At 30.5% G+C, this 22,032-nt stretch overlaps 2 long non-coding RNA genes across 2 annotated transcripts in view; one reads left to right on the forward strand and one right to left on the reverse strand.

Moving 5' to 3' along the window:
* LOC105831077 overlaps positions 1 to 22,032 on the reverse strand; it is a 50,376-nt gene that overhangs the window by 25,810 nt on the left and 2,534 nt on the right. Inside the window, exons 2-5 of the long non-coding RNA XR_004964823.1 lie at positions 20,909 to 20,989; positions 19,211 to 19,359; positions 18,960 to 19,095; positions 104 to 193 (exon numbers count right to left, since the gene is read on the reverse strand). This is a non-coding gene — a long non-coding RNA (uncharacterized LOC105831077). The remainder of the gene's footprint in view (positions 1 to 103; positions 194 to 18,959; positions 19,096 to 19,210; positions 19,360 to 20,908; positions 20,990 to 22,032) is intronic.
* LOC118647658 lies at positions 7,383 to 9,479 on the forward strand. The gene is made up of 2 exons (XR_004964825.1): positions 7,383 to 7,912; positions 8,201 to 9,479. It is a non-coding gene; the product is annotated as an uncharacterized LOC118647658 (long non-coding RNA).

Consider the following 22,032-nt stretch of genomic DNA (forward strand, 5'->3'; position numbering starts at 1 on the left):
AATTAGTTCTATAATATTAAGTGCAGATCCCGAGCGTGAGTGACCACGAGTGCTCATGGATTACGACTGAACCAGTATTCAACCGCGACGTCGGGAATCGTACGAGAGATCAAGACCGTAGCAGAGACGGCGAGGTCATCGAGACAACCTTGCTTCTGGGAAGGTGAAAGAAGCTGGCGACCGTGTAGGGGATCTGTAAACAGAGCGACAAAAGGTTCGTGAGTTTCCAAATATCCGAAAGTTTTCAGTTCCGTGTATCGAATCTCCGGTCACAACCTAACCTAATCTACAATTAGAAACCTGTCTAAAAACACTTGCTAAAAAGATGACTTAAGGTGATTAATTTTAGACATCTTTTAGTAGTCTTAAAGATGACTAAAAGATGTCTAAAATTAGTCACCTTAAAGTCATCTTTTAGACAAAGCTTAAAAGTCGACTTAAAGCGGGTCATGAGCCGACTTTTAGTCGTCTTTTCGTTGATTATACGCTCTCACTAAAAGATGTCTTGGCCTAAAATATGACCAGTTTTAATGATCCTTTTAGACTTGGTGCTGTTTGGGATATTACGACTGAAATATTTTTCTGAATTATTGCACAATTTATTTCTAAATTTAATTTTGCAAATGTGCTGTTAAGATGATTCGCCATATCGCTATTGTTATGCCAACATGTAATTTCAAAATTTGATTGCGCAAACATTTATTAATGTTTTATAAAAGGTTAATGTTTCTACATTTATTTACTCAATTATGCCCTCATAATGGATTATAAAATCTTTTATAATATTTTGTCATACAATTTTATAAATCTTTTCCTATCGGGATAGTGGGAAAGCATCTTGGAACTATAAACAAGACTACTGAATCATTAAAAAAAACTCGATCAAGGCAAACCAAAAATAGTTTACTCCAAAAAATTGAGAGAGCACACATAAAATTTTTATCGATGATCCTGGAATAATCTATATATGCAATTGTAAAAAATTTTTCAGTATTTCTAAAATAATAATTATTAAACATATATGATATATTAAATTAACATATATAACGTATTAAAATAATATTATAATAACGTTAAAATAACATATATAATATGTTAATGTAACACGTTATATACGTTACATTAACAATATTATAATGTTAAAGTAACATATATGTTATATGTGTTACAATGACATAATATTCTCATTGTTACATAAAAATTATGTCAAATTATAAAATTTACATTTATTTTTGTGTTAAAATATAAAATAATATTTATGTTGCTATTTAACATATGCTAATATGTTAAATTAACACAAAAATATGAGTGGATGGGTTGGCACATGTGAAATGTGTTAAATTTAACACAAAATTTTTTACTGTGCATCCTGAAAAATTTCATGCTATATGCGCTGTAATGCTATCTTCAACACCACACACACGCACGCACGCACGCACGCACGCACGCACGCACGCACGCACACACACACACAATGCAAAATCTGACCAGCAACCTTCTCATGGTGCGTATCGGGTAATGCTAATGCTGGCGGTAAGAGGCATAAATAGCCTAAAATGTATAGTTAACACTAATGTCATAATTCCGCCAAAAAAATCGTACAAACTTCAATTTTTTTTCAATTGTAGGGAAAAGAATTATATTTTACAATAATTCTTATAAAGTTTACGAGAAAATTGGATTGCACCCCGTAGAGCGCATCACAGTATAAAAATTTTTGAATACAAATCACCATGGTGGAAGTAACAAGGTGTGCTATTGCGCTGGCATTTCTATTGACCAATAAGAGAGCGTGCCAAGATTCCGCCATCTTGTATAATTTGAATGGACATTAAACGAAGATTCGAGCAAGAAAGAGTTATTATTATAATAAAAAATTTTTGTATGTAATTATAATTATAGTAAATATATTAAAGACAAAAATACAAACACATAAATACAAATATAACACTGATAAACACAGAGAAACAATATATAATATAATAACATATATATCTTTTAAACGAAACAGAAAATATTTATCTTCGCCTTTATCTATCACATTTATGTTAATTAAAAAACACACATAAATACAAATATAACACAGATAAACAAAGAAAAACAATATGTAATATAATTAATTATATTTTTAAACGAAACAGAAAATATTTATCTTTGCCTTTTTCTATCGCATTTATGTTATATAATAAAATATAAAATTATTTTTTATTAGTAAATTCTTTCATTTTTCTTTTTTGTTTTATTTTATTATTTTCCGCCGAATTTTTTTTATTTATTATGCGAAGTCTTATATATGTTTGTGTTCTAATTACATGTTTTAAATGAACACGATGGCATTTTAAACGGCAACCTATCAATTTAACGGCAATCTGTGAATCAGTTGCTATGGTAATTATGCAAGATGGCGGAAACTTGGTGCTGCGCAGAACGTGAAAATTCGTTCGAGGTAATAACACCTTATTATTTCCACCATGACAAAACACCCATATAGAAATTGATATCCAATGGACGTCCACTAAACCTCCATAGATCCATGGGACGTCAATGTCCATGATGGAAGTCAGATGGACGTCAATTGGAAATCCAGTCAACTTCCATGGCTTCATTGAATGTTTACTTCCGTGATGGAAGTTAGATAGACGTCCATTAAAAATCCACTAAACTTCCATAGCTCTATGCCATAGAGTCTATGGGATATTTACTTCCATGGTGGCAGTCAGATAAATTGTTCATCCTACCCATAATAATAAATTTCTGTCAAACATCTTAAACGACATCAAGAGGCATGGCAGTGCCTCGCGCCAAGTGTAGCGCGAGGCACCACCGTGCTTCTTTTATGCGAGACGTCGTTTGCGAAAATTCGTAGTTATCGCATTCTCAATAATGACTGAACCGATGAATTTCTCAATAGGCTTAATGGATAACTCGCATCCGATTTATATAATAAAAGTGTTTTTATTTTTCCGCTACGTGACTAACGAGCAGAGATATCACGATTAAAATTTTTCGCTCAAGAACAAATTTGATTAAGAACCGTCGTAGTCATCGTCGTCGCCCGGCCAAGTGATGCGGATTTGTACTTTTACTTTTTTGCCATCAGATGGCTGTATGATCAGATGTTTAAACCTTGTATCATATATATCTTGAGAACGGTTAGAGATAAGATCTTAAGATAAGCATAGGATTATCAGAGGTCTTCGAATTAATTAATTAATTATTTATTTATTTAATTAATTAGTTAATTAAACCTTGTATTATGTATATCTCGAGAATGGTTAGAGATATGAACTTGAGATAAGCACTAGTATTATCAGATGTCTTCGAATTAATTAATTAAATAATTAATTAATTAATTACTTAATTAAATCTGTAACGTGTATATCTCGTGAACGTTTGGAGATACAAACTTGGGATAAGTACTAGTATTATTAGATGTCTTCGAATTAATTAATTAATTGAATAATTATTAATTAAATGTTAATTAAATAATTAATTAATTAATTAACCTTGTATTATGTATATCTCGAGAACGGTTGGAGATACGAACTTGGGATAACCATTAGTATTATTAGATGTCTTTGAATTAATTAATTAATTAAATAATTAATTAAACCTTGTATCATCCCACATAGAAATAAAATCTCCAGTAGACGTCTAATGGACGTCTGCCATGGAAGTATAAACTTCCAGTGGACGTCCATTAGACGTCCAATATAGAGCCATTAGAAATCCACAGTTCCGCATTGTGGACGTCCATTAGACCTTCATTAGAGGTCGTCAAAGAGATCTATTAGACGTTGTGTGGATCATTAATAGAGGCTTCACGGAGCCTCGATGGATGACTGACGGACGTTTCATGGATCATTAGTAGAAGCTTCATGGAGCCTCGATAGATGATTGACAAAATAAAAATTTAAAATAAAAATTTTATTTCTTTTAAATTATTTTTATCAACAGTACATACTAAATTTAGGACAAATTTTTATTAATTAATTAAATTTAAATTATATTATTTTATTTTATCCTTACTTGCCTCTGGTTTTGAACCCGGGACCTTAGGATTACGAACCTTGTACTCTATCTGCTATGCCAATTTGACTCATCGATATGGGTACTTGTTATTGTCTACATATACATATATATATGTTATAAACTGACGCAATTATATTATTTTTTATAAAAGCAATTAAATTTTGCAAAACATATTAAAAATAAATAGCATTAATTTATTTACTTATTAATTTTATTGTTAAATTTATCTTTTTCCATAACCTATAATAATTTGATGGAAATTGCGATCTATTTAGCATTAATACTTTGAAGCGTTCAAATGGTTAATTAGATAATTTTAACTATATAGATCATATATTCTAAGAAAAATTGAATAGTACACTTATTATTCTATTTTTGTATTCAGTACATGATAAATTTAGATTTTGTGCATTTTTTGTGCGCAGTAATTGTAGACAAACCGTTATTTTTGAAAACATCTTTATGATAATTTTTTTTTAATATCAAATGGATTTCTCATTCAGGATGTTATAGTGTTGTCTGATTTCTGAGTCAACTACGACGCGCATGGACGGCTAAAAAATCGGACAGCATTGTGATATCTTTTATGAGATATTAAGCTGATATCATTTAGCTGATATCATAAGGATAACATTTTCAAGAAACTTAAATGAAATTCTTGCATGAGATATCTCAAAGACCTCTCTTAGCAGACGTCTCTGATAAATGTTACCATTTGGACATCATTTCCAAGATATCTAAATGTTTTCTTAAAAAAGTTCTCTTAAAGTTTTCATTCTGACAAGCGTGTTGTCTGGGTTAACTTCTACCATAAAAATAAATGTTCCATACAGCTATGGAAGTTTAATGGATCCTTAATGGACGTCTGTCTAACTTCCATCATGGAAATAATGTTCCATAGAGCTATGGAAGTTTAGTGGATCCTTAATAGACGTCCATCTAACTTCCACCATGGAAGAAAACGTCCAATGGAGCTATGGATGTTTAATAGATCCCTAATGGATGTCTATCTAACTTCCGCCATGGAGGTAAACTTTCAATGGAGCCATGGAAGTTTACTGGATCCCTAATGGACGTCTATCTAACTTCCGCCATAGAGATAAACCTCCAAGGAGCTAAGGAAGTTTACTAGACCTCTAATGGACGTCCATCTGACTTCCACCATGGACATAGACGTCCCATGGATCTATGGAGGTTTAATGGACGTCCATTGGACATCCACTGGATGCCAATTTCTATGTGGGGCAATATTTAATAAAGTATTAATTTTGAGAAATAACCGAATTTGCTCAGCCTACTGCCAAAAACAGACGCGCGGCAAGACAATATTACCGCCAAGCGAGGCAAGCGACTGCTATCGGTAGACACGCGGCGACTTGTTTACGAATGGGAATGTTTACACCCAATTTTCCGCGACGTTTAGAAGACTTTTTTGTTCAATTTAATAATTGTACTGCGTTACGAGAATCGTATCTGTTTTTATTTGTTTTCAATTGTCCATAATTAATGAAAAATTTCTTTTGAATAATCACTCTAGTTTTGTGTTCACCCATTCTCTCCCCCCTCCCCCCTCTCCCTCTCTCTCTCTCTCTCTCTCTCTCTCTCTCTCTCTCTCTCTCTCTCTCTATTTCGCTGTCGCTCTTCTTATTCTTATTAGTATTATCAGATGTTTTCGGATTAGTTAAAATTTAATTAATTAATTAATTAAATTAAAAAAATGCAAATTTCGAGAACGGTTGAGGATACGAACTTGGGATTAGCACTAGTATTATTAGATGTCTTCGGATTAATTAATTAATTAAAATTTAATTTATTAATGCCTTGTTTAAATATGTCGTAATAACCCAGCTAGCAAAATGATGCAAACTTTGCGCGAAGTTTGCCGCAAACTCGAGCAAACTTTTGCAGCAAAATTACGACAAGGTGTGTCCGCATTAAGCTTAGCTTTTGCTGGCAAGGCTTGTTGTAAATAGTATGACGCATATTTTAAGCAAATAACAGGGTAAAATTTCCTAGTAAAGCATAACAACAAATTTGCAGCAAGAACAAGGCAAACCTTGCTGTACACAGTATGATAGCAAATTTGTGGCAAGAATAGAGCAAACCTTGCTGTACACAGCATGATAGCAAATTTGTGGCAAAAACAGGACAAATCTTGTCGAAATTAAGATCAACAAAAATGAAATATTGGACTGATTAGTTCAATATCATATGTGAATGGTATAATCGTACTTGGTTCCCTGTTCTCGACGAACCCCTTTTATTAATTCAGTAGGTAAATCTTTTTCACGAGAAATACGCCATCCCGAGATAGATAGTAAAGTCACTCAGAAATAAAGTTTAAAATTCGATAATGCAACCCTGTTATTTCCATAAAATGTGCGTCATACTATTTGCGACAAGCCTTGCCAGCAAAAACTAAGCTGTTTACAGACACACTTTGTCGCAATTTTGTTGCAAAAGTGTACTCGGTAAGTTTTATTTTGTTCTTACTACTAATTTACCGTTATTCTGTGTTTAACAAGATTTCCTGTTCCTGTCATAAAATTTATTGTCATGTCGTGTGGCAAGGTTTGCTCTATTATTTGCTTAAATTTTGCATTTTATCGTGTCGAAGCAAATCTTGTAATTTCTCTACGTAATATTTATGTACAAGTCTTTCTCTGTTATTTGCAGTATCGTGTGATGAAAATTTTTGCCATAAATTTGTTCGAAACTTTTAGAAGACAAAGCAACAGACAATTACTTGTCATAAAATTGTTGTCAAAATTGAAACAATCCTTGCCGTAAAGCTTTCACGATATGTGATTTTAACAGGCCTGGCTAGTTGGGAAATTAATCATAGTTTCATAGATTTAAGATGCCTAACACCACAAAATATATGATATTTACACAGGATTATCTTTCTTTAAAAGAAGGTAAAAAAAAGACGCCAAATATATGTGCGTGCGTGCGTGCATGTGTGTTTTTAAAGTTTTACTATGCTTAGGTTTGGATACATGAGACAGTACAACCAATATGTCGGGGCAATTTTTATGTGACAGGATATTAGACTTCAATTGCATCGCATTATTTGATGTTTGAAAAAAAATGTTTATTAGGTTATTTATAATAAAAATGTGAGTAAATGTTAGGTCGTATATTCCGCGTGTCGCAACAAAAAAACCAATGATACGCTTACATACAAGCAGACATTTTCAATATGGAAGAGAAAGATAATATACATAATTTTAAATCTGCTTTATATATATATATATATATATATATATATATATATACATATATATATATATATATCATACAAACTACATGTAATATCAAAAATTATAATATATTTTATAACTAATAATACTAACATGTAAATATTGGACTCCACGTTGTCGCAACAAAAAAGCAATGTTATTATGCATATCAAGAGACACGGTAGTGGCTCGCGCCAAGTGAAAGCGCAGCGCGAGCCCGACCGTGCTCTTTACGCGAGTACGCGACTTGCGAGCACTCGAGATTATTGAATCTCAGAAACGGTTAAATCGATCGAGTTTCTAAGTAAGCTCAATCGAAAGCTTGGGGTCGATTTATATTAGAAAACTATTTTTATTTTTTCTCTACATGTCCTATGAATGGAGATATCGCGACGCAAAGTCCAAAAAGCCAAAATTTCATTTAAGATACGTCGTCGTCATCGTCAACCTTGTTGGTATCTCTGCGGGTAGTGCGGGTGCCGAAAATGAGGGACGAAAATCCATTTCGCTCATCTACTACCGTGTGGCGTTCGCATCGTCACTATAGCACCGTATATGGCAATGTATAAGTCACGTGGTCACCAGTGGCTCGCTCGCGCCGTGAATTAGTTGTGTGAAGATGATAGGTTATATATGAGGTTTTATTATTATTAATCATTGACACCAATATAAATTAATTAATCAGAGAGTAACATAGCTCAGTTTATCGATGAGGTAGATGAGATGTTGCGTGATGTAAAATGTGTATTATTGTTGTAATTGTCAATGATAATGTTGTAAGGATAAAGTAAAGAATAAAAATAGTATAATATTGATTGACAATTACAGCAACATTTTTTATCCAATACACAATTCTTCTACATCATACAATATTTAATCTCTCATCGACACTAATATAAAATTACAGAGCTATTTTATTTTAACAGGTCACATAAGTTGCTTCGGCCACAGGTCAGCTCCTGTCAAGTGACATGTGTAGTGGAGGTTAAATTATTTATTTAATGATTTTAATCATTGACACCAATATAAATTAATTAATTTCAGAGAGTAACATAGCTCAGATTTATCGATGAGGTAGATGAGATGTTGCGTGATGTAAAATGTGTAATTATTGTTGTAATTTCAATGATAATGTTGTAAGGATAATAAAGTAAAGAATAAAAATAGTATATTGATTGATTGACAATTACAGCAACATTTATCCAATACACAATTCTTCTACATCATACAATATTTCATCTCTCATCGACACTAATATAAAATTACAGAGCTATTTTATTTTTAATTTTAACCGGTCACATAAGTTGCTCTGGCCACAGGTCAGCTCCTGTTAAGTGACATGTGTAGTGGAGGTTAAATCATTTATTTAATGATTTTTAACATCTCATCTATTTAATCATCGTTCATTAAGATTTTCCACTTGTGTCGATGAAATAAATGAGATTGACACAAATGTAAAATTAAATAATCAGAGAATAACATAGCTCAGATTTTATACTGGTGTTGATGAGGTAGATGAGATGTTGCATGATGTAGAAAATGTGTATTATTGCTGTAATTGTCAATCATGTTATAAGGATAAGAACTATCATCATCACCAAGGTATTACTTTTGTCACCAAGATACAATTATATGTTACTAGTAAAGAATAAAATAGTATTGTTAAAACCATTTATTTGATTTGAAATTTTGTTAGATAATTAATATTGATTGACAATTACAGCAACATTTAACCAATACACAAATCTTCTACATCATACATCTCATTTCTCATCGATACTAATGTAAAATCAGAGAGCTATTTTATTTTAATAATCGGTTACGTAGGTTGCCCGGGCCACGGGTCAGCCCGTGTCAAGTGACATATGTAGTATTGGTTAAATCATTTATTTAATGATTTTTCAGGAAATATATTATTTAAATTAAATTAGTGACCAAACATAATTACCTTTTTAAATAAAAATGTAAAAAGGGCTCCAAGTGTGTGGGCTTCTTTAAGGGAAGACAGAAATTCAAGATAATCGTTTTCATCAAATTCAACTTAGGCATGGTTCCAAAACATGCTCTAAAGAAAAATTTTATTTAAAAATTTATAGTATTATATCCGTTATATAAACTTTAACTTCTTAGTAAAATTTTTCTCAAAGAGAAAGTTTTAGAGTGTAACCTTAAGTGGTCTATAAAACTAAGTAGTTTATAAAAAAATATAAAATGCGTGATATCCAAACAAAATTACCTTTTTAAAAAGGGTAAAAAAAGCGCCAAGTGTGTGATTTTCCTTTAACAAAAAATTTACAAAATTCAAGATATTCAATCTAAGTGATAGATACATTAAATTCAATCTAAGTGGTCTATAAACATTACAAAATGCGTGATATCCCAACAAAATTACCTTTTTAAAAAAGGTAAAAAAAGGCGCCAAGTGTTTGGTTTTTCCCTTAAGCAAAAAAATTATTGGATGTTTTAACCTAAGTAATATAAGAAAGAAATCACAAATTCAAGATAAAATTTTTTATCAAATTCAACCTAAGTGGTATATACTTTTGGATGGTTCAACCTACCCAGAGAACATTATGACGTCTTAAAGACGTCTAAAAGACGTCTTATATTTCTATAAGACGTCTTATAAAACTATCAGAAAGACGTCTTTTAGACGACTTTAAGACGTCTTATGACCCGATTTAAGACGTTCTTGGCGCCTTTTTTTACCTTTTTAAAAAAGGTAAAAAAAGGCGCCAAGTGTTTGGTTTTTCCCTTAAGCAAAAAAATTATTGGATGTTTTAACCTAAGTAATATAAGAAAGAAATCACAAATTCAAGATAAAATTTTTTATCAAATTCAACCTAAGTGGTATATACTTTTGGATGGTTCAACCTACCCAGAGAACATTATGACGTCTTAAAGACGTCTAAAAGACGTCTTATATTTCTATAAGACGTCTTATAAAACTATCAGAAGGACGTCTTTTAGACGACTTTAAGACGTCTTATGACCCGATTTAAGACGTCTAAAAGACGTCTAATTGTTTTTATTTATGACGTTTTTGAGACGTCTTATATAAAAATTATTTTAGACATCCCTGGCAAAAAAATTTCTACAAAATTCTAAAAAACTACAAAAATTTACAAAAGTATTCCAATTCTGGCATTTTTTTGTAGTTTTTTACAGAAAAATGCTAAATTTGAAACACACTTTTGTAAATTTTTATAGTTTTTTAGAATTTTGTAGAAAATTTTTCCACCAAGGATTCCAAAAGCTAGGTTTATTATTTTTTATTTTTTATTATTTTAAACAAAATACTTTATATTTATATTTCATTATTTTTATTTTATTATTAAGATAAGTTTTTTTATAAATAAAAAATTTTATATTATACATTTGAATTTTATTTCATGTTTTCGTGATTGGAAATTACAGAATTTTACAGAGATACTGGATTCAGTCACATATTTTACAGCAACTTAAGCGCAACACTATTATCGTCCGGTTTATTAATTGTCAAAAACTGTTGTCAGAAATGTTGTCAGAATTAAAGGTTAATTATTTCCAATAACAGCCTACACACGCGATACGTACGAGAGTTAAAAAGTTGTGTTGTATTAACGTATCCACACTCGGCTGCGTTACACAGCAAACCGGGACAAAACGTCCCAACACACACGCGATACGTGCAAGAGTTCAAAAATTGATACGGGATAAGCACGTCGATCGACTTGATCGCATCACACGGCAGATTTGGTTATGTGCGTCATTCGACGTCTTAAAAACGTCTTTCTCAGACGTCGTAAAGACGTCTAAATGGCGTCTCAAAGAATATGTCTTAAAAAGACGTATTTTAGACGTCTTAAGAGAGACGTCTAAAATAAGACGATTTTAAGACGTCATAAAGACGTCTTTTAATAAAGTCTCAAAGACGTCTCTTTTAAGACGTCTTAAAGATGTCTTTTAGACATGCATGTTGTCTGGGTAAGTATTATATATCAAGTGTGTCAAATTCAACCTAAGTAATATATACTAAGCGCGTCAAATTTAACTTAAGTAATATATATCAAATTCAACCTATTCCTGAAATTAAAGTTTATACTCACACACACACAAAATAACTTCTCTACAAAAATAGTAATTTCTGAATTTAAATTCAACTTAAGTGATATTTTCTTTTAAGGAAAAAATTACAAATTCAAAATAAAACTTTTAATCAAATTCAACCTAAGTGGTATATACTTTTGGATGGTTCAACCTAAATATTATACTCACACATAAATTAACTTCTCTACAATAATAATGATATCTAAATATTTTGCGCCAATTATAAGAACAAATATTTTTATAAAAACTAAAACATTATTACTATTCTTTAGCCAGTTTTTATAATACAAAATTTTTTAGATTTGACACTATAAAATTAAAGTATTACGTTTTTTTTTTCTACAAAAGTAATGATATATATAGAAAATGCGCCAACTATAAAGTAGATGTTTATACAAGCTAGAACATCTACTTTATTATGCTTTGGCTGACATTATAGTTTAATTTTTTATTAAGCCCGTATCAGACTAGAGATTGATATTGAGATTGAAATGAAATATAACCAATTAGTTAGTCAAATTCTAATTCAATCTCAATCTCAATCTCTAGTCTGATATAGCTTTGATTGTCTTAAGTTTGTCTTTAGATACAATTTCGTTAATTACGAAGTATTTTAACGATAAACTTAAGAAGATTCTTAAATATAAGATTAAACTATAAATATTAGCCTTTTGTATTAAATATTGGCTGCTGTGCGCCGATACGAGGCTGCTGTGCGCCTGCAAAAAACAATTGTCAGGAAGTATATTGGCAAAGAGTAAAGAAAATAATATTGAGCTGGTAAATAAGTTTTAATACAAACAAATTATAAATATTACAAATAAATATTTTAATACAAATAAATATTTTACTACAAAAACTTGGCGCTGCTAAACCGAATAATTTGCTTTAATACAAAATCATTTTCTTACAATCTCACTTACATATTAAAACAATACATATAACATACACGCATGCATGAGAGAGAGAGAAAGAAAAAGAGAGAGACAGGTATTCGAACGTATGCACGCATAAAAGACAGATACTACTTTCTTAAAAGTAAATCGCTTCCTTATAAACTAATAAGTTATATTATACTAAACTTAAGTAAATCGCTTCTCTATAAACAAAGTTATATACTAAACACACACACACACACACACACACACACACACACACACATTCAGATGCACATACAAGAGAAAAAGGAAGAGCTGGCAAATTATTCGGTTTAGCAGCGCCAAGTTTTTGTAGTAAAATATTTATTTGTATTAAAATATTTATTTGTAATATTTATAATTTGTTTGTATTAAAACTTATTTACCAGCTCAATATTATTTTCTTTACTCTTTGCCAATATACTTCCTGACAATTGTTTTTTGCAGGCGCATAGCAGCCTCGTATCGGCGCACAGCAGCCAATATTTAATACAAAAGGCTAATATTTATAGTTTAATCTTATATTTAAGAATCTTCTTAAGTTTATCGTTAAAATACTTCGTAATTAACGAAATTGTATCTAAAGACAAACTTAAGACAATCAAAGCTATATCAGACTAGAGATTGAGATTGAGATTGAATTAGAATTTGACTAACTAATTGGTTATATTTCATTTCAATCTCAATATCAATCTCTAGTCTGATACGGGCTTAATAAAAAATTAAACTATAATGTCAGCCAAAGCATAATAAAGTAGATGTTCTAGCTTGTATAAACATCTACTTTATAGTTGGCGCATTTTCTATATATATCATTACTTTTGTAGAAAAAAAAAACGTAATACTTTAATTTTATAGTGTCAAATCTAAAAAATTTTGTATTATAAAAACTGGCTAAAGAATAGTAATAATGTTTTAGTTTTTATAAAAATATTTGTTCTTATAATTGGCGCAAAATATTTAGATATCATTATTATTGTAGAGAAGTTAATTTATGTGTGAGTATAATATTTAGGTTGAACCATCCAAAAGTATATACCACTTAGGTTGAATTTGATTAAAAGTTTTATTTTGAATTTGTAATTTTTTCCTTAAAAGAAAATATCACTTAGGTTGAATTTAAATTCAGAAATTACTATTTTTGTAGAGAAGTTATTTTGTGTGTGTGTGAGTATAAACTTTAATTTCAGGAATAGGTTGAATTTGATATATATTACTTAAGTTAAATTTGACGCGCTTAGTATATATTACTTAGGTTGAATTTGACACACTTGATATATAATACTTAGGTTGAACCATCCAAAAGTATATACCACTTAGGTTGAATTTGATAAAAAATTTTATCTTGAATTTGTGATTTCTTTCTTATATTACTTAGGTTAAAACATCCAATAATTTTTTTGCTTAAGGGAAAAACCAAACACTTGGCGCCTTTTTTTACCTTTTTTAAAAAGTACATATATACAAGCGGATAGAAATGATACACATATTAACTGTACTAATTCGGATACGTAATTTTTTTCAATGTGGAAGCATGTGAAAAAGGAAAGATCAGTCTGAATTATTGCAGTTAATATATCTAGGCATTTTTATTTGCTTGAGTATGTAAGAAAATATTAGGCTTTTTGTCGCGTAATTTAATTTGTTAAAAACCTAATATTATAAGCAATAAAGTAAACTTGAGAAAATGTTAATTTTTGTATTGTCGCAACAAAAAAAACAAAGTTATATACATACACATAAGCGGATAAAAATATTTAGACATACTAACTATATATATTGCAAAATATCTTTTTCAATATGGAAACATGTGAAAAACAGATATACCCCGAATGATATAGTTAGTAAGCTTATGCTCCGTTTATATATGTGTATTAGACTTTATACGCATCGCATTATTTATAAAAATAATTGATAATCAATGAAACATGTGAATATTATGTCGTAGACTCCGCATTGTCGCAACAAAGAGCAATGTTATTGAGCACATATACATATACACAAGCGGAAAGAAATAATAGACATATGAACTGTATAAATTCGGATACGTTTTTTTCAATGTGAAAGCATGAAAAGGGAAAGATAAGTCTGAATTAATGCAGTTAGTATACCTACGCATTTCTATTCGCTTGTGTATGTGAGAGAATATTAGACTTTCGCATTGCATAATATAGTTTGTTAAAAACCCAATATTATAAGCAATAAAGTAAACTTGAAAAAAATGTTAATTTTCGTATTGTCGCAACAAAAAAAACAAAGTTATATACATACACACATATAATGCTAGCGCCACACTATGCGCGTATTCGTACGATTCGTAATTCGTAATTGGCGATTTATCTGACGTTCATGAATAGTGTGGAGAGAAAATTTCGTTGATTCATCATGCGCGATTCGTCATTCGCACTGATTCGCTGATCGAGTGGTCAGATAAATCGCGATTTATGAATTACGAATCGCGAATTCGCGCATAGTGTAGCGCTAGCATAAGCGGATAAAAATATTTAGACATACTGACTACATACTATTGCAGAATATCTTTTTCAATGTGGAAGCATGTGAAAAACAGATATCTCTGATTGTCTTAAGAATATCTACATATTGCAAAAAGAAATGAGATACCTGTCACTACAAAATAAGTAAAATCCCCACAAAAATTATCTTTTTAAAAAAAGGTAAAAAAAGCGCCAAGTATACGCGCGCAAAAAACCTCCTCAAAAATGTATTTTTATACAAAACGTCCTCAAAAATGTATTCTTGTAAAAGAACAAAAAAAATTTTTTTTCTACAAAAGTAATGACGTGAAGAAAATGCGCCAACTACGAAAATGGATGTTTATACGAATTACCCAGGTAGCAAGGTGTCGTCTAATTAACGTCATTTTTTGGTCATTTTATGACGAAGCAGACGTCACTAATTGACGTCTTAATGACATTAAAATGACGGTTTAATGTCACAGACCGTTGACGTCACAATAAAGACGACATTTTAACGTCATTTTTATGACTATCCCAGGTAGTAAAAGTCGCCGTTATTTTGACGTTTTAGAAAATATTTCGGGTATATGTTCTATATATGCAGTACTTGCATTGTGAAAATATTGAAATAACATAATTAATTCAGTGTTGGGTAAGATACTTTTAAAATGTATCTCGATACAGATACAGATATTTATAAAAAAATGTATCTAGATACAGATACTCAGATACGTATCAGATACTCTTAAATTATTTAAATAAAAAAATCTGAAAAATTTAAATGTTGTGTGCGCAACACGAAAAGCGCATTATAAAATAAATAATTACATTTTTGTGTTGCGCATAAATACCTGTCACTGAACTCTTACTGTCTTTTCCGAATTTTTTATTTGTTTGTTGTTGTTGAGTAAACTTGCGTTTCTCGTCTTTTAAGTTATATTTTATTGTAATAATAATAATAATATTAATAATGTATGTAATATGCACAAAATCTAATGATTCTATAGACTAGATAGCAAAGTTATTTCATACATAAGTACTATTTGCGCAAATCTAAATGACGCTATCGACAGTAATAGCAAATAAAAAATGACCTTAAAAAAACATTTTTTTCCCAATAAAGACAAAAAGTACGTGAAAATGTATTTGAAAATGTATCTGAAAATGTATCTGAAAAGCAGTTCAGATACTGTGTTTTGTATCTAGATACAGATACAAATACTCTAATTCAAATGTATCTCAGATACAGGTTCAGATACACAAAATGTATCTCTATACATGTATCTAGATACATGTATAGAGATACTACCCAACACTGATAATTATAATGTAAAAAAAAAAAATTTACGTTGTTTCTCAACAAGCATCGTTACCCACCACACCATAGCCACATCTGGGATTGCCTAACTTCCGCGGTCACCCATCCAACTCTGAACCGCCGTCGACGTTGCTTGACTTCGAAGATCGTACGCAACCTGGCACCTCGTGATGATCCATGAACACTTGATGCTCATGAATACATATTTGTTATAAATCAGTTCAATAGTCAAAAACATGAAACTTGTAGTTAACTAATATTTTTATAAATAAATATAAATTTAGTTTTTTTTCTGATTTTTACATATGCGAAATAACATGTGGAAAAACTTATAAAAATTTTTGCTCTGTTCTTTTAATAAAGCTAAATTATACTCTAGACAGCACGCAATATTTATAAAATATTTATAAAATATCAATTAACTGACGTTATTAATTAGTCAAGAATATGACTAGATACAGTCGAAAATACGTTGTAGGATGGATAAATGACTGACGTAATTAATAGGTCAAAAAATGACGTTATTATTACGTCTTAATTTGGTAACATGACGTCCGCGACCTTAAATGACGAATTATTGAAAAGTAGATGTTCTAACTCAGGCAGCAAGGTCACGTCCAGTGGACGTGACCTTGCTGCCTGGGTTAGAACATCTACTTTTACAAATACTTATTTGTACAAATATTACAAATAAATATTTTAATACAAATTTTACTACAAAACTTAGCGTCGCTAAACCGAATAAGTTGCCAGCTCTCTTTCTTCTTCCTTTGTGCGTGCATCTGAATGTGTGAGTGTGTGCCTGCGTGCGTGCGTACGTGCGCCCGTGTGCATGTATGTGTATATTTGTGTTAGTACATAATTTTGTTTATAAGGAAGCGATTATTAATATCTCATGGCGAATTCGGTTGGGTGCTCTAGTGCGCACTAAGTGCGCCCTCGTTTAATGTTTCGCATTCTGTTGACTTGCACTTCACTAGTTTAGAATCTACACATGTTCGATTGATGTGCACTAAAAGCGCGTGCTAGGGAAATCATGTTCGGTTGAACTGCACTGCACTAAAGCAGTATAGTTTTACGTTCGTTTGAAGCACACTGCACTTATTCGCACTGAACCACACTGAGATTTTCGTCGGTGCAGTCCAATGCAAACAGACAAAATGGCAGTTCATATTAAATGAATTATTAACTAGTTCCAGTTCCTCAAGTGATAAGGAAGTTATAGAGGTGCTAATAAAGAAAAAACAAATTCCAAAAGTTTCAAATATGTTACATATTATTAATAGATATAGTGATGAAGAAGTAGAGGTATTATACTTAAATAAAAATAAATCTCAAAAAAATAAATCTTAAAAAAAATAAATCTTATTTATAAAAAAATACACGATGCAAGAATATTCAAACTGTTATTTTTAAGTAACGAATTACATAACATATGCGGAGAATATCATTTATTAGGCGATGCGGCTTATCCTTTGACAAATTATTTATTAACACCATATAGAAATTACGGTAATCTTACTGTTGCTCAACAAAATTATTATAATAAATTGTCTATGACAAGAGTAAAGATAGAAAATGCTTTTGCTTTATTAAAACAACGGTTTAGAGTTTAGATAATTAATGCAATTGGAATTTTTGACAGTTCCATGGTGTGCTAATTTTATTATTTCTTGTTGCGTGTTGCATAACATATGTATAATGAATAAAGATTACATTGACGTTAATTATGAATATAATAAGGAAATTATACATAATGAGCAAAATAATAATGAGAGAGAAGGTGAAATAAAAAGAGACATAATTTGTAATCTGTTAGCTGCAAATAATTTGTAATTACAAAAAAATTAATTAAAGTAAATAAAAAGTTAATATTAAAGTTTAGTTTAATGTACATATATGTAAACCCATTACATTAAATTTTTTAATTTTACAAGTGTACTTATAATACTAATTGTAAATAAAGCTATAACTTTATATTTTATGTATCGTTTATTAAACGTAAAAATAAATATTTATGTAAACATAAACATAAACATTCATAAACATTCTTTTTATGTAAATTGACAGTTTTTAAATTCACAATAACAGAAACACTCTACAACTATGAACACAAAATCATGTCAGACTACATCGTTTTATATCACGTTGTATTAATCCTAATCCTAATCACTATGTAAATGAATATTATTTATTTATAAATAACATAAACGTTCTTTTTGTGTAATTATATGATTAAGTTTGTGTAATAATGTAAGTCTTTAAACTCATATACTTAGTATTTAATTACGAATTAAATGATTTCTTATGTAGGTAAGGTTTCTTCCCATACAGCACAATATCTTTCAGAAAGGTTTCTGAAAGATATCTGACAGAAGATATCTTTCCGATATCTTTCAGAAAGCTTTCTGAAAGATGTGTGCTGTGTGGGTTATCACACAGATAGTTTTATCTTAATCGCTATCTACATCGTTATTATTATTGGTAAAAATCTTCAGAAAATTTTGCATTTCTAATTTCTTCTTATGTCTTTTCTCCCGTTTTTCTTCTTTATCCTTCTGAATTTCTAATAATGTCTCACTTATGGATAACGTCTTGTTCTTTTTATTTATTTTGCTTTCTTTTATAACGTTTTCTTTATTGTTCTCAATAATTTTTCCAGCACTTTGTAGCACTTCAGATTCCAAACTGTCATCGATAGCTTTTATCTTATTTACCTCCTTTTCATATTCCACTCTTATTCGTTTTGCATCAGATTGTTGATTATGTCTTGTACATTCATTTTTACGTTTTAGAATAGTTTTAAAACGATTTTCGCATTGTATAGCAGTTCGAGAAATGTTCATTTTTATGGAAATGTCATTCGCAATTTGTTGCCACATACCTTTTATACATTTAAATTGCTTCATAGGTCCTACTAATGGAAGATAATGTTCATATTTGTCCAAAATCAATCGTGTACTTTCGTAACACCAAAAATTTTTTGTTTCTTCCGTGTTTTTAGAATTTATATTTTATTTCTATAATAAAAAATAAGAAATATATTTTAATTTGTAAGTATAAATATAAAATACATTATATAGCAATATGTACAATAAAAAATATAAAATGTTACAAGATATTGTAATAATTTACCTATAAATTACAAATAAAAATATATGTTTCCGCTATGTTTATATATTATGCTGTATAAAATGTCTTGGTTCTTTCAATCGCTTTGGCCAGTTATTTGGTTATAGTATTCGGACAATCGCTGCTGACAATTTTAATCATAACTTCAGATGCTGGAAGAATTTGCAAAAAGAATTTTAAGAAACAAAAATTTGTAGAAAACCGATATTTCTGTTAATTTACAAACTAGGTTGTTTGACTATAAGAAATTGTATTAGTATATTTTTTTTGTAACGCAACACAATGTCGCACGTAGTCGCACGCACTCAATTCAATCAAGTGGGACTCAAGCCCAAATAGCACTGGATGTTTCAAGGACGTTCATTTTAAGTCCGATTCAGGTCCGCATGTCCAGGGACATAAAATGGACATTCATTGGATGTCCATTATTGGAATTTAAACGGATGTTCTATTCAGAACGTCCTGTGCTGGATATTTGATTTATGTCCGCACTTGTATCTTACTTTTATATAATTTATCTTTATTATTTTTATTATATATATACATATATATATATTATTTACAATATTTATAATTAACATTAATTTATAAATAATAATAAATATTATTTTTAATTTTTAAAAGGTTTATTTTAATTGTTCTATTTTTAGATATAATATGAAATAATATGAAATAATACGTATTATTTTTTTATTTATTATTAACATTATTAATTATTGGTATTTTTTTAAATGTTTGTTGTAATATATTATTGTTTCTTTTTCGTTTTTTATCGTTTTGGTTTTTTTTGTTTCTTTTTTTTCTTTTTTTGTTTTTTTTTCGTTTTTTTGTTTCTTTTTCTGACCAAAAAAAGGGACACAGCAATTGGTCCGGGTCAAGAGCTGTCTCTGTCTAACCAGTAGCATAATGGTCGCTAGACAGAGAAAGAAATTGACCCGGACCACATCTCCTCTTTGTCTTTACGCCGGACACTTTTCAAGAGCTTTTTGCAGGAAATGCGCAGTCCATGCTTTATGTCGATGATTTTTACAAAATGTAGATTAATCCACTATTGCAGCAAGCCCTTTTATTGAAAAAGGCCCAAAAGAAATAATCAAACCATAATAGGTCCAAAATTTGGTTTATTTCGAACTTTCTATGAATGTCCGAAATTGTGACAAACGTATATCCCATGGACGTCCATTATAGGACTTTCTATGTATGTACAAAGTTGTGCCAAACGTATATCCTATGGACGTCCATCGAATGTCCGATGGACCTTATTTGAACTCTTAATGGACGTCCGAATGTCCAAAAGCGGATATCCATTGGACATACAATGGATGTCTTTGTGCTATCTGGGAGGGAATCAAGGGAAACTGCACTCGGGCAAATAGCGCTAGCACGGCACTCGAGTGCACTGCGGTCAGTACAAAAATACTGGCTTCAAGTGCGAGCATCCAGTAATAAAAAGTTACTAGAACTGGGACGGAGCGAGTGCATGCCAACCGAATTCGCCATCAGTTTCTTATGCGTGCGTACATTCGAATATGTCTCTCTCTCTCTCTCTCTCTCTCTCTCTCTGTTTTAGCTACTCACTGTTATTCTTTATATTATCTTATTCTTAAATTATCTTTATTTGTATTCTTATTCATATTTCTTCCTTTTTTTCTCCTCGTCTTATTTAGTTTTAAGTATCTGTAAGCCTCTCGAATTACTCACCTCTTGCACTAAGATACTGTACTCCCATATCGGCTATTGTTAACTTTGTACGCTAATCTTATCGTTCTTAGAGGGCTTGCCCTAGAACGAAAATAAAAGCTTTGTCTGTCTGTCTGTCTCTCTCTCTCTCACGCATACGTGTATAATGTTACACGTATATTATGCCATTACAATTTCTATTGTAAAAAATTGTAATCTTAAGTAATTATTATTTTATTATGCAAGTTAAATTATGAGAAAGCAATTTTGTATTAAAGCAAATTATTTGGTTTAGCGGCGCCAAGTTTTTGTAGTATTAAAATATTTATTTGTAATATTTGTACAAATAAGTATTTGTAAAAGTAGATATTCTAATTCGTATGAACATCCATTTTCATAGTTGGCGCATTTTCTTCATATCATATTTTTTGTAAAGAAAAAACATTTTTTGTTTGTTTACAAGAATACATTTTTGAGACCGTTTTGTATAAAAATACACTTTTGAGGGGGTTTTTTGCGCGCGTATACTTAGCACTTCTTTTACCTTTTTTTAAAAAGGTAATTTTTGTGGGGATCCATTATACATTAGGCGGATAATTAATAGAGGTTTTACAGAGTCTCGATGGACGACTGATGAATGTTTCATGAGTCATTGGTAGAGGCTTCACAGAACCTCGATGAACGACTGACAGAAGTTTCGTGGAATCGAGGCTCCTCTACTAATGATCCACAAAACGTCCGTCAATCATCCACCGAGGCTCTGTCAAACCTTTACTACCCACCGCTACGTGACGTGTGTTTCTTTTGAATAAAATGCACTTTTTAGGTGAATAAAAGGGGCTCGTTAAGAGCGCAGAAAGAAGTAAGATTTCGCCATCGACATATAGCATAAGACTGATGAACTATATCAGTCTGTAAAAAAGATTAATAAAAATGAGAAGGATAAAATAAAAACTTTTATTTAAGAACAATGATATATTTAAAAAAATATTTATAAGAAATATAATAATACATTTAATCAAGAAATATTTGTACTTAACGCTATTTTAAGTATAAAACATTCTTCAATAAAGGCACTTTTGCATTTTGTTAAGAATACATTTTTTCATACGTAATGATCCACGAAACATCCGTCAGATGTCCAT

This window comes from Monomorium pharaonis, chromosome 10 (assembly GCF_013373865.1).
Source record: "Monomorium pharaonis isolate MP-MQ-018 chromosome 10, ASM1337386v2, whole genome shotgun sequence".
In the NCBI taxonomy this organism is placed as follows: Eukaryota; Metazoa; Arthropoda; class Insecta; order Hymenoptera; family Formicidae; genus Monomorium; species Monomorium pharaonis.